Genomic DNA, 24,793 nt, shown 5'->3' with positions numbered 1-24,793 from the left:
GGTTACAAGTCAAAACAAGTTAAAGAACAGGATTTGAGGCAGCCAATCAGTAACTGCTACCAATCACTTTACAATTTAAAGACTGGAACCCTATACATCAATGTTCCTAAGTCTTGGCTTACAGAGAAACATGCAAAGAAAACAAGTATGTTTTACCAATGCCAAAAAACCTGTACAACCAAAAGATGCTTTTATTTTATATCCAGTGCACCTGCTAAGTTCAAAAACAGCAACCCCACTCTCATAGCCTGTGCCCAATAAAAATGGACATGCACATAAAGCACATATTGCAATAAAGCAATAAAGATGTCACAAATAATGAAAGAAAAGCTGAGTGACCAACCCTTTGTAAAACCTTCTTCAAAACCACACCAGCAGCGCCTTAATTTCCTTGCATAATGTTTAGGTCCCCAAATGGATGTCCTGTGTCCAGTCCTGAGGTTTCCAGACTTTATATTATACAAAGGAATTTGAGAAGGCTACTAAATTTTCACATCCTCTCCATTCTGAATTCTACTTCAATTTAAGAGTCAAAGAATCAATTTAAGAGTCAAAGATCAAAACAATGATTTTATCACCAACACAAAGAATGAGACATCTCAGTATCTACTGATAAGGAACAAACTCTAGTGCATAACTGTATGTGATTCATGTCATCTTTATGTATGTATGTATGCGTGCACGTATGCATACATGACTGGACACGAGGGCAGCCTTTTTACATCAACCCACCAAGTCTGGATTTTAGCCTCTACACATGGGAAATTTGGAAAAACAGAGTAGATAACTAACTAGGCAGTCACTTTAAAAGATTATGGCTCAACTCCTCCCTGGCTGGGCACAGAGTACTAAGTAAAAAACAACATACACAGGTAACCATGGATAAGCTATTAACCTCTCCCACTAGAGAAACAGTGGGAGAGGTTTCTTGCTAGCTCACCATTCACATATATCTCCCATTTCCATTGCAACCCACCAGTGAGAGGTGTGGAGAGCAGAGAAAGTTGTTTTCCAATAATAGTATGTTCCTACAAAGGGTAGCTTAACAGATGTATAACAACAGACTGGAATTTTGTTGGTACAAACTGGTCCTAAATCCAAGTAGCCAGGTTACGGTTATCTCTGATCACGATGCACAGGACTTCAACCTATGCCTATCTATACGGCCTAACTCTGGGATCAGCAAACTTCTTAAAAGGTCAGATACCAAATATTTTAAACTCCGGGGGCCATATAGTCCTTGTCGCAATTAATCAACTCTCTTGTTTCAGGGAGAAAGCAGCCAGAGACAATACGTACATGGATGACTGTGGCTCCATTCCAATCGAACTTCATTTACAAAAACAGAAGACCATAATTTGCTGACCCATTGTCTAACCTGTTAACAGGACAACGCCCCTTCTTTATCTAAGTAATTTGGTGCAAATTGCAAGAAATATTTCCATGGCCTGGGACTTCAACATCCTTTACTCAGACCATCATAGTGAACTTCCAACTGATTTCCGGTAGAAGCTACTTCCCACTGATTCATCTCCTGCACTCCACCATAGCTGTACCTCCACAATTCAGTCTTGATTCCCTAACTACCCTACATAAAAGACTTCCCATGTCTCCTAATTGTTTCAAGAAGGAAATCTAATCTCTTCATCATGGCTTACAGACCATTCTCTATCTGGTTCCAAATTACTCGTGAAGTCATTCCTTCATATACCAGCCTCCAGCTCAACTAAAGTGTCGAATATTTTCCAAATAGGCTATCCTCTTCTATGTCTTCAAATCTTTTCACATACTACATCAGTCAGAGTTATTAATGCCCACTGCCAAAAAAAACAAGCTTAACACAATAAACATCTATTTCTCTTTCGTGTGAAATATGATGCTGGTCAGAGGGCCTCTCCTCCATCTAGTGACTTAGAAATCCACATTCCCCCCATCTTGTGATTCATCCATTTCAAAATATTACTACCAAGTAGAGGCATACCTTGGACATAATGCAGGTTCAGTACCAAACCACACCAAAGAGGCAAGTATCGCAATAAAGAGAGTCAGAGGAATTTATGGTTTCCCAGTGCATACAAAAGTTATGTTTACACTGTACTATAGTATAGCATTAGGTCTAAAAAATGCAAATACCATAATTTAAAAGACTTTACTGCAAAAAATGCTAAGCATCATCTGAGCTTTCAGCGAGTCATAATCTTTTCACCGGTGGAGGGTCTTGCCTCCATGTTGATGGCTGCTGACTGATTGGGGTGGTGGTTGCTGAAGGTTGGGGTGGCTTTGGCAATTTCCTAAAATAAGACAATGATGAGGGTTTTTTCTGTAGCATGTAGTGCTGTTTGATAGTATTTCGCCCATAGAACTTCTTTCAATACAGGAGTCAACCCTCTCAAACTCTGCCTCTGCTTTATCAACCATATATATGGAATATTCTAAATCCTTTATTGCCATTTCAATAATCTTCACAGCATCTTCACCAGAAGTAGTTTATATCTCAAGAAACTATTTTCTCTGCTCATCCACAAGAAGCAAATCCTCATCCATTCAAGTTTTATCAGGAGATTGCAATTCGGTCCCTTCTTCAGGCTCCACTTCTAATTCTAACACTGTTCCCACACCTGCAGTGACTTCCTCCATTGAAGTCTTGAATACCTCAAAGACATCCATGAGGGCTGGGATCAACTTCTTCCAAATTCCTGTTAATGTTGACATTCTGACCTCTTCCCATGAATCACAGATGTTCTTAACGTCATCTAGAATGGTGAATCCTTTCCAGAAGGTTTTCCACAGTTTTTCAGGTTGCCCTGATCCATCAGAGGAATCACTACTATAGCAACTAAAGCCTTACAAAATAGTAAACCTTTAAATAATAAGATTTTCAAGTGCCATTATTAATAATATAATTACTTATTATTCAATAATTAATACTTAATTATTTAAATAATAAGACTTGAAAGTCAAAATTACTCTTGATTCATGGGCTGCAGAAAGGATGTTGTGTGGGCAGACATGAAAACAACATTCCTCTCATTACACATCAGTACCCTTGGGTAAGCAGGGGCATTGTCAAGGAGCAGTAATGTTTTGAAAGGAGTCTTTTTTTCTGAGCAGTGGGTCTCAACAGTGAGCTTAAAATGTTCAGTAAACGACACTGTAGACCGATGTGCTGTCATCAAGGCCCACTGTTCCATCTATAGAGCACAGGCCTTGTAAATACAGCAACATTAGAATTTGGAGGATGGCAAATGAGTATTGGTTTCAACTTAAAGTCACCAGCTGTGTTAGTCCCTAACAAGAGAGTCTGCCTGTCCTCTGCAGCTTTAAAAGCAGGCATTGACTTCTCCTCTCTAACTGTGAAAGTCTTAGATGGTGTCTTCTTCCAAAAGGCAGCTGTTTTGTCTTTACAATGAAAATCTGTTTAGTGTAACCACCTTCATTAATTAACGTCTAGAGCTTCTGGGTCACTTGCTGCAGCTTCTCCATCAACACGTGCTGCTTCACCTTGCACTGTGATGTCACAAAGGCAGCTTCTTCCCTTAAACCTCATGAACCACCATCCCCCAGCTTCAGACTTCTCTCCTGCAGCTTCCTTACCTCTCTCAGCCTTCCCAGAACTGGAGAGAGTCAGGGCCTGGCTCTGGACTAGGCTTTGGCTTAAGGGAATGTTGTGGTTCATTTGATCTTCTATCCAGACCACTCAGACTTTCTCCATCTCAGCAGTAAGGCTATTTTGCTTTCCTGTCATTGGTGTGTTCACTGGAGTAGCACTTTAAACTTCCTTCAAGTACTGTTCCTTTACATTCACAACGGGGCTAACTGGTGCAAGAGGCCTTGTTCCTGGCTTCTCTCTGCCTTTGACAAGCTTTTCTCACTAAGCTTAATCATTGTTAGGTTGTGATTTAAAATGACGGATGTATAACTCTTCCTATCACTTGAATACTTAGAGGTCACTGTAGACTATTAAATGACCTAACTTCAGTATCAGTTGTGTCTCAGAGAAACAGATTAAGTCTGCCATCTTATAAGAGCATGGTTCATGGTACCCTAAAACAATTATAGTATTAAAGATCATTGATCAGATGGTCACTAATCTTGAGAAGCACTGAGTAATGTGTGGACTTTTCAAGTCACTGTGTCGTACACCTGAAGCTAATATAATGTTACACGTCAACTCTACTTCAATAATAAATATATATATATATATATATATATATATATATATATATATGTATGTATGTGTGTATGTGTGTATATACATGTTTTGGCACAATTGGGCAAACAAACTAGATTAGGAATTAGATAAACATTTTGCTGGTATCAAAAGGCAGAGATTGATAAATGAAAAAGTAGATTACAAAGCAACATGTGTAATATGATCTGATTTTAAATTAAAATGCACAAGCATTTTAACACACACATATATGTATGTTTAGGTGTATGCATATAAATATAATAATGCATAAAAAGATCTGTAAAAATACACAATGTTTAGTGTAAATGTGTTTTTATCATTCTTATGATCTATATTTTCTAATTTTCTACAAGATTCTTTCAATAATTACTTTAATCAATTAATTTAATTAAGAAATCTCTTTAGTAATGGGGTGCCTGGGTGGCTCAGTCTGTTAAGCATCTGCCTTCGGCTCTGGTCATGAACCCAGGGTCCTGGGATCAAGCTCCAGTCATGAACATCAGGCTCCCTGCTCGGTGGGGAGTCTGCTTCTCTTCCCAGTTGCCTGCTTATGCTCTCTCTCTCAAATAAATAAATTAAAAAAAAAAAAGAAAGAAAGAAAAAAGAAATCTCCTTAGTAATAATGGAATGACTTGACTGCTTTTGGTGACCTATCCAAGAGCTGTGAGAATTTTAATAAATGTGAGAATTTGATTATTTTTTTAAAAAGTCACTGATCACAGATCACCCTACCAAACATAATAATAATGAAAATCTTGAAATATTGCAAGAATTACCAAAATGCAACACAGAAAGACGAAGTGAGCAAATGCTATTGGAAAAATTGTGCCAATACATTTGTTTGATGCAGCGCTGCTACAGACCTTCAATTCGTTAAAAATAAAAAAAAAAACACAGTATCTGCAAAGTGCAGTGAAGCAAATGCCATAAAATGAGGTACGCCTGTATGTGGCAGCAGGAGAAGAGAGAAATGGGCAAGGCACACTAACATTTAAGTGACTGGGATATTAAGCAATCCCGTCCACTAAGACTCCGTCACTTAGATCATTCCAACTGCAAGAGAACTGAGAAATGGAGGGGTGCACTTGAACAATTAGTGAGTCCAAAATCTCTGCCACGTACACTGTGCTCCTTGCTTCTCTTTCCACTTCTCCTCTTACCTGTCTACTTCCTTTCCTAGGGAACACCTTATCATCTTCCAGACTCTGATCAAATGTCACCTTCCTCACTTCTTAGATAGTATCTCCCCTCCCCTATGCTGCCTTAAGTTTTAACATAAATATCTACTGTCTACATATTATCCCCCTTTACAATAATTTGCCTGTATGCCTAACTCCAAATTCAGAACCCAAGAAGAATATCTTCCTCATCAGTGACTTCTCACCTCCCAGCACCATGCCTGGCTCCTATACGCACGAGTACATATCTGTCACGTCAATGAAGGAAATGTGTTCACCAGCAAGAGTTATGGAAGGATTTGCCCATGAAAGCAAAAAAACAAAGAGGATCGACTTTCTCGTGTGCCCTTATCACGGTTCTGAGTTATTAGTTAAGGATGAAACTACTTATGGTAAAGGAGCTCTCAGGAAATGATGATGCCTGGACTAAATATATTAAAGTGGAAAACATCTAAAAGAGCCACAGGATCAAAGGGTACCCCGAAAAGTTTGAAACGACATAATATTTTGATTCTGGAAGTGGAAGACTTGAAGAGTTTCCAGTTGGGAACAGGCATTGTTGCTGAGATGTGCTGTCCGTGGGCTTTCCTCTGAGAAAATGGGAGATGTAGACAGTGGTGCAAATATTTCCAGGCGGCCGGCCAAGTTAGTAATCCCAGGCCTGTGTGTGTGTGTCGTGAGACTGACTGGCCTCTCTCGGGCTGACATTCAAGGCCCCTCCCATGTCTGATCATGCCTGTCTTACAGCTTTAAAATAAAATGGCCAAATTCAGAAAAAGCCGGTGGAGTCCATCCTATTTCCAAAGCAGAGAAGTCTTGGGTACTGGAAAAGTCTCTACCTTGAATTTCTGGTGGCTTGCTGCATTCTGACTGAGGTTAGGTAACCATAACAAAAAGCAAAACGAATGACTTCAGTGAAAAGTTGGCCCGGGGCAAAGCCAAGAGGTATGATATTTCTTTTGGATTACAATCAACAGAAGCACTTAAACTGATGTCGTATTGTTCAGAATTCCGGAGATAAGTGTAATACATTTAAAGACTTCTAAAAAAAATTTGTCAAGCTGTTGATACTTCAGTTGAACGGTGTGGCTGCCTGGCTTTTATTCCCCCCTGTCCCGAAGAATTCATTAAGGAGTCTTCGGAATCAGGGGCTAGTGTAAAACAGCTGCCTTTGCATTGGTGCCCTGTGGTTTATACGCTCACCATCTTCCTGAGAGAATCTAGAATCGTATTCGCTGTGACTCTCCTAAACACGTCTCTCAATGAAACCCTGCCATTAGCACCAAAAATTCCAGCAGACTAACTAGCTGTGGGCAACATCTCATCTCGCTGACAAAATCTGCCATCGGCCTCGATTAGTCCGGAGAGCCTGTCTCATCAGGAAAGCTCCATGACAAATCTACTTCTGGCGTCAGTGTGAAAGCACCGCCATGAGGACCACAATCAAAATACATTTGAGTTCTGGACCCGTGTGAAAACTTATCACTGAAGTAGACTCCTTGCTGAGGGACAGGAGCTGCCCTGCGCTGAGGGTGAAAATTGGTTCCGTGGGGGAAAGCTTCAAAGCCATTTCAGCCATTAAAATGTGACTGGACAGATCAGGAAAGCAGGAGGGGTTGAAGCTTCATGTGGGGACGCCGTGGGGAGCTGGCAAAGAACTCGCTCCAGAAAATGGCCAGGCGGCCGGGCATTCATTCTCGGGAGCAAAACCATCGGGGCCAGAGCCTCATTACCGTTCGGTTGTCTACCTTACCAATTACTGGTGTATTTACCCTGTTCGGACTCACTCCGTGTCAAAAATTAATAATGCCAATGTGGACTGCCAGTCTGAGGTGAGCTAAGGCTTGCTACCCCAGAAGGAAAATAACAATTCTATAGTCTTGAATCTGGAAAGCACTTTAAATGTCTCAGAATGAGAAACAAAAGCTGCTGGAAAGCTTCATGAAACAAGCATGCTCATGTTGCCACATGCGGTAAGAGGGGCTTGCCCCGGGGGGTGGTTCTCAAGGTGTGGTCAGGCCAGCAGCAGCCACAAGCCCCATGGACGTGTTAGAAATGTAGAGTCGCGGGCCCCCACCGAGACCTCCTGACCCCGATACTCTGGCCGGATGGCCCAGCAATCTGTGTTTGAGACTCTGGGTGATTCTGAAGCTGGCTCAAGTCAGCCAACCACTGCTCTGCGGGACAGGAGGGCTGTTCACAGACAGCTGCTAATTCAGCCCCCACTCAACTGGCCACCTCAGGGAAGCCTTGCCACCTCACTGTCCTTCCATCCTATTCCATCTAGAAAAGGGCTGTCATTTCAACCACTCTGGTCCCAATCCCGCTGCCTCGCCCATGCTCCTGCCCAGATAATCAGAACAACCTGTGCTGAGCACCCCGTTTCTTCTCCGTACTCTGACCTCATTTTATATAAATCTACATCCTACAGAGAACAGTTGTTTTGTTCTGTTTTGTTTTTTTGTTTTTGTTTTCATTTTTTTTTAATCTTCAGCTCTCTCATTCGGTTTTGTTTTTTAATTTGCCCTGGGCTTGGGGGTGGACAAAAGTAGAAGGGATGACAGTGCATCTAGATCAGGGGTTGGCCAAATCCAGCTGCCTGCCTATTTTTGTAAATAAAGTTTTATTGAAGCACAGCCACGCCCACTCATTGCATACTATCTAAGGTCAACTTTCAAACTACACCAGCAAGGTCGAAGACTTGTGACAGAGACCCAGAGACCAGCGAAGCATCAAATATTTACTCTTTGGGGGCACCTGGGTGGCTCAGTGGGTTAAGTCACTGCCTTCGGCTCAGGTCATGATCCCAGGGTCCTGGGATGGAGCCCCGCATCACGCTCTCTGCTCAGCAGGGAGCCTGCTTCCCTCTCACTCTCTCTGCCTGCCTCTCTGCTTACTTGTGATCTCTGTCCAATAAATAAATAAAATTTAAAAAATTTACTCTTTGACTTTTTTCAGAAGACATTTTTGGACACCTGACTAGATGCATAACCAGCCCACACTGAATAGGAGCTCAGAACAAGAGCCGGCAGGGAGGGGGTCCTGAGCTGGAAGGAGTGGGGACTTCATGGACGAGAGTGGAGGAGCCTCTGTGGGGAGAGCACAGTGTGCTGGTGTCCAGGAACCCCAGGTCTGAATGCAGAAACAGGTACAGGGCCCCCAAAGGACCATCTGACTTATAGAAAGTCCTTCTGATGATTCTGCACGAACTAGTCCACGGACCACACTTTGGGAAATGCGGAATGACCTGACCATTAAGAAGTACAAAGATAGAAGCATACCCTGGTGTTCTTATAAAGCTCACCAAATAAAAATCTGGTCTAAATCCCCACAATTGCAGCTGTGACTTTTCTGTACTTTCTAACAAATTTGGCCCAGGGGTGGAAGGATAAATGTAAACTTCTAGGCTAGTTCAATTACTTTAGCCTAGAATGTGTGTGATTTCTCATTTAACATACTTCTCTAAATTTACACTGCTAATATTCCAACGCCATAGTTATAAAGATAATTTTAAATTTATAGAACCCAACTTCCAAAAGACCAGAAAGCTAAATGGAGTTTTAACTTATACCACTGCATAAAAAAAAAAATCTTTATTCCAAATGAAACCTTTAGGAATTTTGGAATTAGGAAGTTCTAATCTCTCAAAAATGCAGATGGGCAGATGGCTTGCACATGTCAAGGGAATTTTCAGGGTATATTAAAAAAAAATGACTGATACCTCTATGGTAACAAAGGAAATTTCAAAAACTGTCAACTTTATAAACAAATGCAAAATCGTTTAGAATTCCAGAATTTGTCTAAAAAGAACTTCTGTTCTAAAACGAAGGTATTTTTAATGTTTTCTTCTTATTGTAAAAGCCACATAACCATATTATAGAAAATACCCAAAACAGTAAAGAAAACCTACCCGTGATCCCATCATCCTAACACAATCACTGTTACTAAAAAGAAAAAACCAGGGGGCGCCTGGGTGGCTCAGTGGATTAAGCATCTGCCTTCAGCTCAGGTCATGATCCCAGGGTCCTGGGATCAAGTTCCGCACCCAGCTCCTTGCTCAGCAAGTAGGCCTGCTTCTCCTTCTGCCTCTGCCTGCTCCTCCCCCTGCTTGTGTGTGTCCTCTCTCTTTCTCTCTTCCTCTCTCTTACTAAGAAATAAATAAATAAAATCCTTAAAAAAATAATAAATTGTTGAAGAGCTAATAACACCTCAAAGGTCAGTGATAACAGGTAACCAAGACCCAACTAAGTATTAGTTCCTCTTAGTATTATCAACATGCCCTCCATAAAGCCCTCTCCTACCTCAGCCTTCAAGGTCCACCCCTAGCCCTTTCTTCTGTTCTATTCCTTCTCCCCAATTTCTCCTTCTGTCTTCCTTTCTTAATTGATAATAATATAATTACAATTGACATTTATTGAACCTTGTGCTAGGCACTTTACATGAATTATTTCCTTTAGTTCCAAAAACTCTGTGTGTAGATACTATGATACCCTCATGTCACCAATAAGAATCTGGAGGTCATGTGACAAATTGTTGTTATGGTCCCAAATTTGGTCACAACTCCCTATATGCCTGTCTGTTCAAGAAGTACAGTCTGCATCTCTAAATCTTCAATCTAGGCTTGGTCAGATGACTTGCTTTATTCAATGAGACAGTATCAACTGTGATAGAGGTCAAGGTTTGAAAGATACTTTCTCGTCAGATCTTAACTTTCTCTTGCTGCTGGGAACTTTTGGCCACTGTGTAAAGAAACTCAGAATAGTTTGTTAGGTGAAAAGAAATAACATGGGGGGTGGGGAGTGTCCCACCTAAGGCCCCAGATGTATGTGTGAGATTAGCCGATACTATGAAGAACAAAAACAAGTCATCCCAGCTCAACTCAGCTGAATTGTCAAGCCATCAAATCATGAACAAATGCATGGTGATTTTTTAAGCCACTAAATCTGGATATTTTGTTATACAGTCAAAGCTAAACAACACAAGCAGTTTGCCCAAAGTCACACAGGCAGGACTAAAAATCAAACCTAGGTCTTTACTCTAGAGCCCAAGTGCATAACCCCATGTTATACTGTGGAACTACCATGAATCTAGTCAGTACCATGGGCAGAGTCAGTGCTCAATAGTGATACAGTGTCCCCTTAAAGATAACAATAATAATGAATTATCTGTCAAGATGGGCCCATCCCACATGTTGCCATTAGTAGCTCATTTCTAAATTCAGACCAGAGGCACCTGGGAAATAATTAGCTGCAGTGTTGCTGTCCTCCCATAACAAATTTGAGGGCAACTCTTTATTTTTGCTAAAGTTAAACAGTTTGTGGCAACAAATGTTACTTATACTTTTCTAGGAATAGAAATGTATTTACTTTTAATCAGTTGGGGACTCATTAGTGAGGCTGTCTTTATCTCCCTGAGCCTTTGCCTTCTTAGCTTGGTTTTGGGGGTTTCTTTTTTTTTTTTTTTTTTTTGGGCCCTTTGTTAGTGTTTTGTTTGTTTTTGACAGAACTCCCTGAAATAAACTCTAATGGGTTGAACAAATCAGAAGAGAAACAATGTCAACTGCAACATAAGAGTCAACCCTATAACCTACTTCTTTTCACGATCTTTCCCTATGCTTAACAGAATGAATAACTGATTATTGAAAGTAAAAAGCCTATAACCCAAATAATCTCGAGCTGTTTGAAGCATTAATCTGGTGATGAACTACTAATAATGAGAAATTCTGGAAAAGACTATACACCAAAGCATTTCTCAGAAATACAAAGCCTTTAAAATATTTTTCCACAATATAATAGACTCTTAAAAGATCTGTAGATATAGGAATCAAGAAAATAAAATATTCTGCTGCATAATAAACAGAGGTCATATAGAAAAGCAAATTTAGAAGAGATCAGTTGTAGCTTTTTCCTCTTATTTTCCCCACCTATAAGATCAGTCTTGCAACCTCTCTTTGGTGGAATGAACAGCAGTAGTGTTTTCAGATAGTAGGTCTTAGAAAAAGTCTTTCTTTGAAATTCCAATGTTTCTTAAGCAATTATTAATTCAGGATGTGCCCAGAATTCTAACATCCACCCCGCACAACACACACACACACACACACACACACACATTCAGCGGCATCTGTCACCTGCAGACCAAGCTTGCCCTGGTCCCAGCCTGATTAGAGGAGCCAGTTCTGGTGGTGTAGTGGGAGGTCTTCCTCACCAGCAAATGAAGTGTAGCATAGTCAGTAGCTCTGGGCTCATTGTCCAGTGTACCTTGGAGATGGATTTAGGCAACCAAGCACTTCTGGGAGCATCTGGTCAGGGATTCCCTGTTTATCCCCTGTGTATGCTCTCACTAGCCCTTTTCCCTGGTTTCTGGTGTCCAGTTTTTCCTCCAGCTCTCAGGGAGGAACTATAGTCTAACCCTGCATGCAGCACAGCTAGGAGGCTGAAGCCCGGCCCCTTACTGGGCTCTTGAGGCCTGGAGCTGGTCTTAACTTTACTCTTACACATTATCTCCGATTTACTTTTGCATGACCTAAGTGAGCTCCCATCAGATGGTAAGAGCTGCCATCTCCCAGAAGTCTTTCTTTTCCCATTATAGCCTCTCCCTGGCCTTGGATTTTTATGCACATCTGCCAAGACATAAGTATGTTTAGCCCACTGGGATCCAGGATGCTGGACAGTCAGTCCTTCCCTGGGAAGAAAGCTGGGACTGGCTCTATGGAAATTTCCCCTGGCTTCCCGCCTGTGCGGGTTCCAGCAATTCTAGACTCCTCCACTTCTACATGGCCTAGAAGGGAAACGCCGCACCATTCCAGGGGCAAAAATCTATTTAGAAACCCTAAGGGCCATGAAGATAGCTTAAAGTGAGTGAACCACCCCAGAATGCCATTAAAAAGAAGAGTATTATTTAGCCCTTGCTTCCTTATCCAGTTTTCTCTGTCAATTCCCAAGAAGGAAAGGCCATTAGGGCAAGGAAGAAACTGACTCTTTTCCTTCTGGATTTTGACTGAAAGTTTTTCTTCTGGGTCCTTTCCCATCACGTGCCTATTAGCCTCTCCAGAGCTGCTCCTGCAGCAGCGCACACGAGAAAGTAACAGCTTCGCGTGGCATCTGCACCACGTTTCATTACAAAATTCCATCCCCTACATTACCTCCATCTCTCGTGTATATAAATGAAGGCCATCGCTTTCAAGGTTTTACTCATAAAATTTGTACCTCATAACCAGATTGCATGGCTATTTTAAAAGGAGATCGTTGCATTCTTAGAGATGAATCCATTTTTCTTACCAAGTTTCCTACCTTTTCCTCAGTCTCCATTAGAAGAAGAAGCTGAATGAGATCAGCTTGGCTGTTGAAATACCCAATCCCACTAATTGTTTTGGCCGATTCTTTACACCTCAAAACCCAGAACCTGGTACCTTTTCCTCAATCGTAAACCATAAAATACTCAAGAACCCGTGAGCATCTTTGCTTTTCAGTGAAGTGTACCTTAGCACCGTCAGAAACTCTCTCTTAGAGACAAATTTTCTTTTAAGCTTCATTTACATGGAAGGAAGCGCCCTGGGCAACGTGCTGTTGGAACCCATTCAGTACCATGTTTGCCTGCAGAAGGGCATTTACTCTTGACATTTTTGGAGATATTCATTTTACAACCCAATTTTCACACTCAAATAATCACCATCTGTGTTGTCCAGTTTAAAACCGTGGTAGAAGGCAAGTGCAAGTTATTTCCCCCCTTCGTTTTGTTTTCCTTCTTTTATTTTGTTTTGTGTTAAGTGGCAGCAGCATAATTAAACTTATTCTTCCCTTTCTAAGTCCTGTTGTTTTCTACAAAAAGAGGCAGGGAGAGAGAAAGGGAGAGAAGAAGGATACCTGATAAAGAGCAAAATCCATCCAACCCGCAGCAAGCTTTTTCTAGCAGAATATTATCATTATCATGACTTCAACATTATCATAATTTTGGTGTGGTGTTGTACCACTTTTGTTGCACATTTCACCCGAATCCGCCAAGTCAGGAAGGAACTTCACTCTTGATCCCAATCTCAGATTCTTTAATGTCTGAAAGGCAAGTTACTCTATGTATGATATTTGGTTTATAACTCAGTGCACTTTAAAAATACTGTACTCAAATGGCATGTAAATTTTGTAATATTCCTGGGTTCTCCTAATCTGAGGAATACATCTCCAAAGGAAGGAGCAACAGATACCCTAGAAGCCTCTAGAGTTCTGTACTCTTCCTTTTATAACGCATTAACAATGATTTGCTCTTACTTCCTGTTAATTCCTATTATAACACATACCATGTCAGTTTTTATCTACTCCTAGAGGGACTGGGCCTCTTCACATTATGTTTGGCACTTTCAACCGGCCCCATAAGCCTTTATTAATTGAATTAAGTCAATGAATGAATGTTGACTTTTCTTCTTTTTCTTTCATAAAAGGGAATCTGAGCTCTGAGCCCATCATCCCATAAAAATCTCCATCACAAGAATTATTACCCCTCATAAACCAAAAAAAAAAAAGAGAGAGAGAGAGAGAGAGACCACTCAAAATATATTTTGTATAAAAGTCAGGATGGAGGGAGATAAACCATAAGAGACTCTTAATCTCAACAACAAAACGAGGGTTGCCAGGGGGAGAGGGGTAGGGAGAGGGTGGTTGGGTTATGGACATTGGGGAGGGTATGTGCTATGGTGAGTGCTATGAAGTGTGTAAACCTGGTGATTCACAGACCTGTTCCCCTGGGGCTAATAATACATTATATGTTAATAAAAAAAAATTTTTTTTTTTAATTAAAATCAGAATGGGGAGTGTCTGGGTGGATTGGTGGGTTAAGCCTCTGCGTTCAGCTCAGGTCATGATCTCAGGGTGCTGGGATCAAGCCCCACATCAGGCTCTCTGCTCAGTGGGGAGCCTCTTCTCCCCTCTCTCTGCCTGCTCTCTGCCTGCTTGTGATCCTTCTCTGTCAACTAAATAAAGCCTTTTTTTAAAAAAGTCAGAATGGTTCCCTGAAAAAATACATTTTTTATATTAGAGTTAATTTTGAGGAAAAAAAAACTTAAGTGTGGAAAAATAGATATTCTAAGCAATTACCATGAAACTTTCCCATCTCAGCTGGTTTGACAATATATAAGTGGTCTGGTCAAGAATATTTTTCAATGGATTTGTGTTCATTTTCAGATGGTGTTAACACAAGCTGGACAAAAAAGAGCAAATATAAAATTCAGTCTATTACCACTCCGCGTGAGGTGTTCCCAGGACTTGGGGACCATCACACAGTAAACAGGTATTACACCAAGGTGGGCAAGACGCAGATAGAAACCGTGTGAGCTGGGAGCGGAATAACACAGTTTATCTCCACAGGTGAGAGCAAGTGCCAATGGGAGTAAATACCGCATGTCTCTAAATTTAAACCAAACACCTATTAAGAGCTCTGCTTTGATCTTTGTTGGAGGAAACACAAAGATGCCGGACAGCCGGAATAAGTAAGTACCTCTCTGTTCCCGGAGAGGCCAGTGTGTTTTAGACCACAGACTACTCCATTCTGACGGACCCCTGTGTGAGCACATCTGGAGAGGTAGAGCAGTTTAACATCTGTGCTCCTGAAAATTAGAGTTATTGTGGAAACCACATCAGTGACCACACATGGGTTTCTATTAGTAACCCACGTGACTTACTTTAACTATAATTTTTACTGTCTTAGACCTAGGTTAGGATTTTCCTCACAAAAGCAAATTCCCGTGACAGATATCAGGCCTCTTCTGTAGATCCTGGCTAAACCCGGAAAGTGTACAAGATCCAGATTCACTGGAATTTGTAGCAGCCCTTCATTGGACACAAGCAAATGCCTCAGTTCATAAAGCTGAGACTCATGCTCTACTCACTCCGGATGAACGTGCAGCACATAGACTCACCGCATTTACCTCTACCTCTACAACAAGACGAACATCAGAGAAGACACACTGGTGCTCTCAGATTTGAAAAAGCAGATTCATATCCCAAAGAGGGACTCCCATTTGCCAATTTTTATACACCATTTTTTTAAATTTTTTATTTTTTATAAACAGATATTTTTATCCCCAGGGGTACAGATCTGTGAATCACCAGGTTTATACACTTCACAGCACTCACCAAAGCACATACCCTCCCCAATGTCCATAATCTGACCCCCTTCTCCCAAACCCCCTCCCCCCAGCAACCCTCAGTTTGTTTTGTGAGATTAAGAGTCACTTATGGTTTGTCTCCCTCCCAATATGTCCATCAACAGATGAATGGATCAAGAAGATGTGGTATATATACACAATGGAATACTATGCAGCCATCAGAAGAAATAAAATCTTGCCATTTGCGACAACATGGATGGAACTAGAGCGTATCATGCTTAGCGAAATAAGTCAAGCAGAGAAAGACAACTATCATATGATCTCCCTGATATGAGGAAATGGTGATGCAACATGGGGGTTTAAGTGGGTAGAAGAAGAATTTATACGCCATTTTAATGGCAAGATGAGGCAAAGGTAAATCAGTACAAACATGAAAATGACCACAGGCCCTTGAATCATGCTCTGGTGGTCTCAGTGGCCATCTAGGAGGTTCTCGACCATCTTGGGCCATGATTATTCATAGAAAAATATCTATGCTCTTTTCTCAGATGAATGATTAATTCATTTTAAAAACCAGGGGTGGCTGGATGGCTCAGTCTTTTGGGCATCAGGCTCTTAATCTCAGCTCAGGGTCATGAATTCAAGCCCCGTGTTGGCCTCCATGCTGTGTGTGTGAAGTTCACTTAAAAAAAAAAAAAAAAAAAAAAAAAAAATATATATATATATATATATATATATATATATAAATAAAACTCGGACACCATCCTATTAGTGTATTAGGGGGATGTTGGCCAAAATGATGAATAAGCCCCCAAATTTTAGTGGCTTGACACAGTAAACCTTATTTCCCACCCACCTAACAATCCGATGAGCATTTTCTTGGTCTTTCAGGGGTTTTCTTCCACGTAGGATTTAGGGATTCAGGTCCTTCATCTATCTTGCTACCATCCCCTAGGTCTTTGGAGGCCTCTGCTTCCAGCCAATGGAGGAAGAAAAGATAATTGTGAAAACCTATCTACTTCAAAGTCTTAGCCTGAAGGAGACTATACATATCTACATATATCTATATATAGATTCATATAGATATATCTACATATACATTGATCTACTCTTTACTATATATTTATATATCCCCTTTACTCATGTTTTATTAGAGAAAACAAGTCACACCACCCCTTGTGGAAGCCAGAAAAGCTGGACAGTGACATCTCCACCTTATCAAAGGAGGTACATCAATATTATTTTGATAGACCATCTATGCTACTGGTTTCGTCATTAATTCCCAAGAGATTTAACTTTTGGTGGGTCATTCGGGGGCAAAGAGGAAGTAGACTGTAGGCTTGGTACACTCTCCATTCCTCCACCCACAGAGTGTCTCGCGGACCAGATTCATTTGGAAACTGGTCGTCGAAGTAATGCTTCAAAAAGTGGTCAGATGTCCAAAGGTACCTTTACCAATTTCTGTTGGCTGCTCTTCAGAACTCCGGAGTAACTGCTGTAGCTACGGTTATGCATTTTACATTGTTCTATACCTGAGCTTGGACGCTCTTGAAATGAATGCATCCTGCAAATAAAAAAGGGATCATTAGTTATTGGTTCAGGGTAGCTATAAAGGAAAGGTACTTGCTTTTACTCATTTCCACAAAAGAGCTTCTCAAGCCCTAATGTCACTTGGCCCAATTAAACATATAAATGGCAAGGGGCCAAGTTAATTATAGCTCTAGGGACTTGGACTAGGCCAAGCTAGAAACAGAGTAACAAGAAGAATGGCCAAAGCTTACACTCTGCTTTGAATCCAAACAAAGCCTTTGCCTTCACTTGCCCTTAAGGGGAATATTCTGATCTGGATATAAGGTAGAAGCGTCCTGAAGAGCTTTGGCTCTTGATCCTTATTATGGAAAAACTGGATGCATATTAACCAAACCTGAAAAGAGGGCAAGCTGAAATAAGACTCATTATAGGGTTCTGAGAGGCAGATGCAAAATGTTAGCCATTCCAACTCTTTATGTCCCACAAGAAAGGTCACAAATAGTTTCCAAGCAATCCACTCTCCTAGGAAAATCTCCTAGGAAAAGTGCAATGATATATAAGGGATATTTGCATTTAAGCAAATGCTGATCCTTTCCATCTGGCTAGACACTCTTAGAAAGCGTCTTGGAAGTTCTGCCCCTCCCCCCTTCTGTTAATTAGGCTGCTCTATGCACCAAGAGCTCTGCCCTGGAGGAGTGTCAGCAAAGCAGTCAGTGCGTCCAGATGTGGACACTTCCTTAAAGGTGAAGTACAACAGGGGGAGAAGATTAATCTGCAATGCACTGAAGTCAGACTCCGGGTAACCCAGCGATGTGTTAAATGAAAAGGAAAAGATGCTGTTGAATTTTATCTCCAAGTGGTGTCATTATTTCCAACTAACTTACTCCTTCAGGCAACCCAGATAGTTTGTTTTCCTGAAGCCCTTTTCTCGACGTTGCACACGCCCTCCTCTTGCTAGACCCTGGAGAGGAATGACAGCAGCTGAAAAAACATTCCATCCCGGGGAAAGGGAAAGAAGGGCTGGTGATTACGGAGCGGGTATGGCTGGCAGGTCGTCACACGAGGCGCAGGGCTCAGGCTGCATCCGGGGAAAGGGGCCCGAGGTTGGGGGCAAAGACCGAGTTCATGGTTCCGCGAGTCACAGAGGGTTAAAGTTCAGGGAGGTTTTCTCTGAAAAGCAGAAAATAAAATTCTGAATGCTATGTATCGTGTAGCTAGAATGTGGTATTTCCTTCCACTTGTTAAATTGGGATTTTTGTTTTATGTGCTTTGGATTTAGCTCCTGGGTGCTCTCTGCTTAGTTTAAAAGGGTTTCCATCTCCACATTGTCACACATGGAAAAAATATACCGAGGCAGTGCGCCGTACATCGTGACTTTTATTTTGCTGTCAGACTGCAAGTTACAATATACCTGTGTGCATTAAAGACTCGGGGGCTTTAAAAAGGGAAAGGATCCCTTCACACGCCATACAAAGAGAGCTACAGCCCAGGAGGGAAGAGCTGGAAACAACCACCGCCTTCCCACCTCCATGAACCACACATCCCAGATTTTGGCAACTGTTCAATTGCCTGTCACTACATTCCTCTCCCCAGAAAAAGGCCACTTATTAAAAACACAACTAAGAAAGTTTTCATCCAATGGCATGGACTGATTTGGGGTGCATTCCAAAGACATACTCGTCACATTTAGTATTAGGTGTCTGTAAACTTTGAGCTGCTCTGTGTCCCCTTTCAGGACCACCACAGTCCATCCTCAGTGGGCTGGTTCCCCATGAAGCCAATGGCAGACTTGTCTGCCAGCCACAGAGACGGGTGCTACCCAACCCCAGACCAAAGCCCTAAAGCTCACCATATGCTCACCACCTGAATGGGTCCACAGAAACGTGGCATGCCTGGGACTGGACCAGATGTGACCTGGGTCTGGACAGGTTTTGATTATTCCCAGCCTTACACTAGCTATATGGTTAGCTCCGGGAGGGAGGGGGTGCGGTGGGTGGGGTGCCGGGGACAAGAAGCTCTGTGGAAGGCCAGAGAACACTGACCCCCAGAAACGTCATGGAAGCCAGAACCCACTCCTTCACCAGCAATGTATGACCGGTCAGAGCTGGTGCCCAGCATGGACTTCTGGAAGCCTCTGGGTACCCTCAACCTTGGAGGTCTGTCAGAGATGTCAAGGATGGGGGATCGTGTGCACGAAGCAGGTCCTCCACCACTATGTGGAGACACAGTGGCGTTAAAATGAGGGGAGCTGGGCGAAATTAATTCAGTCGGAGTTTAAACAAAGAACTGGCCATCTGTCAGTCATCCAAGTTCATAAAGCTGACTTACAAGTAAGTAACCATCTCAGCCGGCAAGCTACAAGTTACCGGTTTCTTCTGTTCTAGAATAAGGATTTCAAGGAAGATTTGTAAGGAGCGAGGGAGAGAACGAGAAAGAGAGAGAGACTGAGCACTTGGAAACAGAATGGGATAGTGGCAACAGGAGGAAAGGAAGACACAGTTTTTAAAAGAAATCTTTATTTCCACGGAAAGAGACTGTTAAACTTAACTTTTTACACGTTCTCCTGGCTTTCGGACGGAAAGGTACCCAAAAGAGGGCAACACCTAAGGCACAGCAGAGAGTAGTTTTATTTACACCAGCAGGCTGTTTAGAACTCCCATTTTCTTCGTGGCAATTTGATTGTTTGGTCACGCCTCCTAATAAGTGAAATGTTACACTGGAGTCTTTGTTTAAACCTCGCAGCTCCAGATACAGTAAGTTGCTGAATGATGTTTGCTAATGGCACACATTCGATAATTCCTATAATGTGAAATCTCAGCCAGATTTAATGTTTAATTTCCCTGGGATTCACTCTGAAATTATTACAGACATTATGTATTCTGCTCCCTGGACTTGGAATTAATTTCAAAACAGAGTAAAAGTGCATCCATTTGGCTGCCTTGTGGGAGTTCAGATCAGTAACATTCCATTTCTCCTGAAGTTTCCGAAGTTTAAAATACCTTTTCCCTTTATTGCATTTGATCTGGGTTCACCAGCTACATGCCACAGTCACCCTGAGCTGCATTTTTGTTTTGGTTTGTGATCTGGATGGCCCATTGCTTGATGAGTTCATACTCTTGAAAAGCTGTATTGCTATTCCAACGCTTTATTTGTATGACTCAGAAGTGACTTCATGGGGGTTATCGTGATACAAAACTGTCGCCAACATGCAATGATCTGGCAAGAAAAGTCACTAAACAGCTACATCTATGGCTTCTTTTTTATGACTGTGTGCCACAGAAACAGAATTCACGACATGCATTGCTTTGATTAATCAATCAATACATTGGCTACACTTCCAATACCTGGCCTAAGTAGAAAGCTCAGGGGCTGGAAAACCTCCAAACGTTATAGAATAAACCCACCAGACCCATGTTAGGTTGTGATCCAAAAATTCCCAGACAATAAATCTTTAATTTGCTACCCTGGCAACTCTCACCAAATCTGAATTAAAAGAATATTTTCCATGCAAAGCGTTGAAAGGACTTGCCTCCTGAACAGTTATAAAAGTTTAACCTTTAGCTGAGGCACGCTTCCTCTAGTCCAAAAGGAAACTGAGTGAAGAAAAAGACATCAAGGGATTAATTCACAAGTTTTACCCCAAAATGAATGACAGCTGTTTGGGAGTTCAATTGCACTGATGTCCCATTAGGTTCAAAACATCCTGAGTCTTGCAATTATCTCATAGATTTCATAAAACCTTGTTAGTAAAAACTTCACCTCCCCAGTCTGGTCTCAGCCACAGAACTCACACACGTAAACGCCCTCGAACTGCTTCACGTGAGCACCAGGGCAGCAACGGGGGTCACGTGGTTGGTTCTTCCCAGGATTTTTCATTTTTATCAGGTAGATCTTATTTTATCAGCTCCCCACCACCACCGCCCCATTGGTGGGGAGGAAGGCTGGCTTGAGGTGGCGTCTACAGTTTTAGTTTCAAGTGAACAGAACAATGGCTTCAGGGTGGCCTGGAAGTTTGCTGGGAGCAGGAGTACACACGCTTTGAAAATTTATAGCTGCTCAGCAAGTTTAAACCTTAAAATGACGGAAGAATTTTAAAGCCTGAAGCCACTTAGAGATCACCCAGAGGTCTACTCCTATTTCTCAGCCAGGAAAATAGCAACCCAAGGAAGAAGCCATGGGCCCAAAGTCCCACAGCGTGGCCATGACGGTGGCCAGGTGGGCGAGACCCCCCTGGTCTCCATCATTACCCCCACCCTGTTGCATGATCCTTATTTCTCTACTGCCTCAAGCCTGAGCTCACAGGAAGCCAGAATGGTGGCTCTCTTGCCTCTATCCTTAGCACACAGTTCAGAATTGGAAATGGAGATGTGCTGTAAAGATTTTTTTCTTTTTCTTTCCTCCCCCCCAACAAAAATAGCTTTATCTTTTTCTTTTTATATTCATACCTTATTCCCATGCATTCTCATAGTTTTAAAAAAAAAAAAAACAAGAAAAGTTTAAAGAACAAAAATCAGAACTGCCAGGAAGTTCACCAGCCACGCATGTCTACGGTTAGTGTTTTGAAGACTAGCTATGTCTAGCTATAATGCATATTCAATCAGGTGCCTAAATGGAATTTAACTCCTGTTTAGTCCCCTCCTTCTCCCCCTTAACAAGATGATGAGGAGATCTTGCAGTGTTGGCGAGGAGAGAGTTATATCATTATTTTCAATCTCTTACGTGGAAACACCATAATGGATTTGTTCTTTTTTCTGGAGCTACCGATCATTTCCCTTTCTTCATTATCAGAAGTAATACTGTAGTAACTATCCTCATGCATGTAATTGTGAATTTTAAACATTTTGGTACATATTGCAAGATTACCTTCCAGAAATGTACCAATTTTCACTTCATACCAATTCACTAAAAACATGCATTATTTTCCCACACTCTTACCAACACTGGGAGTGTCTGTCATTACCTGTTCCAATATTTTGGGGGAGAATATATTTCAACTTCCAGTTTGGAGATTATTAACGAGATTTTGCATTTGTAAGTATCTGAAAGCTTATCATTCCTCTGCCATCATGCAATGACCTAGGGCCATAAAAGCATTTAAAATAGATACATCCCTGTCCTTGTACAGTTTATTAATTCTTCTGAAGGCTCCAATGATAAAAAAAAATAAGTAAATATGATTTGCCAAAAGGTCGATGAAGGAGAGTAACACTGTGTTGTGATGAAGTGTGGTGCTTCAGACAATGTGTGAGTTACCAGAGTTCCGCCTTAGGAAATGACAGTGGAGTCAAAACATGACATCTAAGGAGCCAGTCAAGGGAAGAGAGGGCTGAGGGCCTTCCCGGCGGGGGTGGGGGTGTGGGGAGCAGGTGCAACACCCTTGCAGAACGAAGAGCAGCGCGTGGCGTGCCTGGGAAAGGACACAAGGCCATGCTGGTTAGCAAACAGTCGAAAGAAACAGGATGGCATGCAGTCCGATTCGAAAGGGGGCCAGGAGTCAGGTCACGAAGGGCCTAGAGGCTTGGCGGACTTTGAATTTTATGCAAGTGCAGTAGGAAGCCACTGAAGGTTCCCAGGCAGGGAAGCAGCATGACCTAATTTATGTGTTTAAAAGGTCACATGGAAAATGGACAGGAGGGGACATGGGGAGCCGTCGAAAGAGCCATTAAGCAATTGCTACAGTACAGCAGGTGCAAGCCCAGGGTTGGGTCTGTGGAGACAGGGAGGAGGGACAGGCTGATGATGTATTTTGGAGCTGGAACTAGTGAGAACTGGTGAGTTTAAAGTGATAACTCGGTTTAAACTCAGTTTAAGTGATAAACTCAGCTTAGTGATGACTGGAGTTTAAAGAAGGGAAAGGATGTCTGGTGGGAGCTGCCAAATAAATGATGATCGCGTTTGCGGAGATATGGAAGTCTCAGTGTGGCGGTAAGCCATATCACCATTATTTCTAACAGTAAAATCAGAAACGAACTAAATATTCAGAAACTGTGATGGTCAAATAACTAATGGTATAAACATAAATTGTGCCCTCTGTGAAAATCCTGGTTTTGAAGAATAAGTATTATATAAGAAAATGTTCATGATGTTAAATGGGGGAATAAACACGCTGTTGTTTATGATCTACACAAATACAGGTATAAATAGAGACACAGATTAGAGATAGAGATAGAAGGGAAAAGAGTGGAATGAAAGGAACTGAAATGCTCACAACTGTTATATCTTGATGGTGGGATTATAAGTGATTTTTATTGACTCCTCTATACTTTTCTTTACATTTCAAAGTTCCTTTAACATCACACCAAGAAGTCATTAAAAACAATCAATTGATCTGCAGCAAGGCACCATCTAGATTTGGGTCAAGTCATGAATAAACCCCATAACCCAATGGAAATAGGTAGAGCACACAGTCTTGCTTTCATGCCTTGGCTGAAGGCCTTGAGGATTATCACTGCTTTTTTCACTTGTGGACACAAGTCTTGCCAAATAAAATATGTGTATGTTTCCAGGCTAATTCATGGAAGACTTAAGACTAGAATTCAAGCCTCCTGATTCACAGGCAAGCACTTTTCCCACGGGTACTGATTCCATCTCCACACAAGGCATGCTCCTCTGATCTCATCGCAAATGCTGAGACCAGCCAACAATTTCCAGAATCCCTCCGGGCCATCCTTGCTCACAGGCGGAGGAGGAGACCACCAATGCTGTATGATTTCAGGGACACCTAACATTTCCATCCATCCTCTGCCCTCTTCCACCTGTTTAGCTAATACTCAGGATTTTTTAGACAAGGATTGGTTTGTTTTATTCCACAATTAGAAATAAAGCTTAAAAAGCATATCCCCCTGGGAGAGGTAATCCCTTGGTTTAAATTCACCGAAGGTGTACGATCTCTTATCAAACACTTTCCTGAGAAAGGGATTTGAAAGGGTCACCTGAAAGCTAGATACCTGCAAGTTAGGGATTTTTCAAAACAAGGGAATCCAGAGGGGTAGACTCGGGAGCAAGTCTTGAGGTAGACACAAATATTTCACTGACCACCAAGGTAGTGAGTTGCTATGTGTACACCATGTTGAATCCCACCACCCCAACAAGGCAGGATTATTATTGCTAACTGCTATTATTATTCGTTCATTCAGTTAGTCAGTAGTCAATGAACAAATGTTTATTGAGCATGTGCTATGTACCCTCGGCACTCTCGTAGTTCCAGGAAATACTGCAAAAATCAACACAAGCAAAGTGCCTGCTCTTGAGGAGCTAATTCAGGATACGTGGGGGAGACTGACAACACAAATTTAAAAAAATGAATACACAGTACAGCAGATGGTGGTAAGTACTAAGAAGAAAATTAAAGCTGAGAAAGGGGATAGCAAGTGAGAGGCAATAGAAAATATGTCAAGATCATTCAGCCAGCAAGAGCCCGAGCTCAGACTGAACTCGGGTCTGCTCTCCCCTCGTGCTGCTCCCCTGTGAGGTTCTGCCTCCCTAGAAGGCACACCCTCTCTGACAACCCTGCCCTGTGATACTCTGCCAATGACCCCCAGATACCCCAACGGATCAGCCTCTGGTAAGCCCTTGGTCAACAACTGGGAGTCTCCTGGGAGTCAAGTAAAATCTGTTTACCAGCAATTGTTTAACGTGATTGGATTTTGCTTGTGCGTGAATTGAAAGCTTCTTCAATTGTGACGGCTGTCAAAAACAAAACCAGAAACCTCAGCCCATAAATGAACTGGAATAACAATCCCCTGAAATTTTGGGGACGCCAGACTCCACCAAGTACAGGCAACATCAATTTCCAATCTT

General features: G+C 41.9%; 1 long non-coding RNA gene across 1 annotated transcript; it reads left to right on the top strand.

Annotated features, from left to right (window-relative positions):
* Positions 1–3,575: 3,575 nt before the first annotated feature.
* On the top strand, positions 3,576–15,657 carry LOC116572392. The gene is made up of 4 exons (XR_004278289.1): positions 3,576–3,719; positions 14,541–14,646; positions 14,724–14,845; positions 15,628–15,657. It is a non-coding gene; the product is annotated as an uncharacterized LOC116572392 (long non-coding RNA).
* The last annotated feature ends 9,136 nt before the right edge of the window (positions 15,658–24,793 follow it).

The sequence above is a fragment of the Mustela erminea genome, chromosome 13 (genome assembly GCF_009829155.1).
Source record: "Mustela erminea isolate mMusErm1 chromosome 13, mMusErm1.Pri, whole genome shotgun sequence".
In the NCBI taxonomy this organism is placed as follows: Eukaryota; Metazoa; Chordata; class Mammalia; order Carnivora; family Mustelidae; genus Mustela; species Mustela erminea.
Note: the sequence above shows the minus strand (reverse complement) of the source record. Positions and strands in the feature narration are given on the sequence as shown.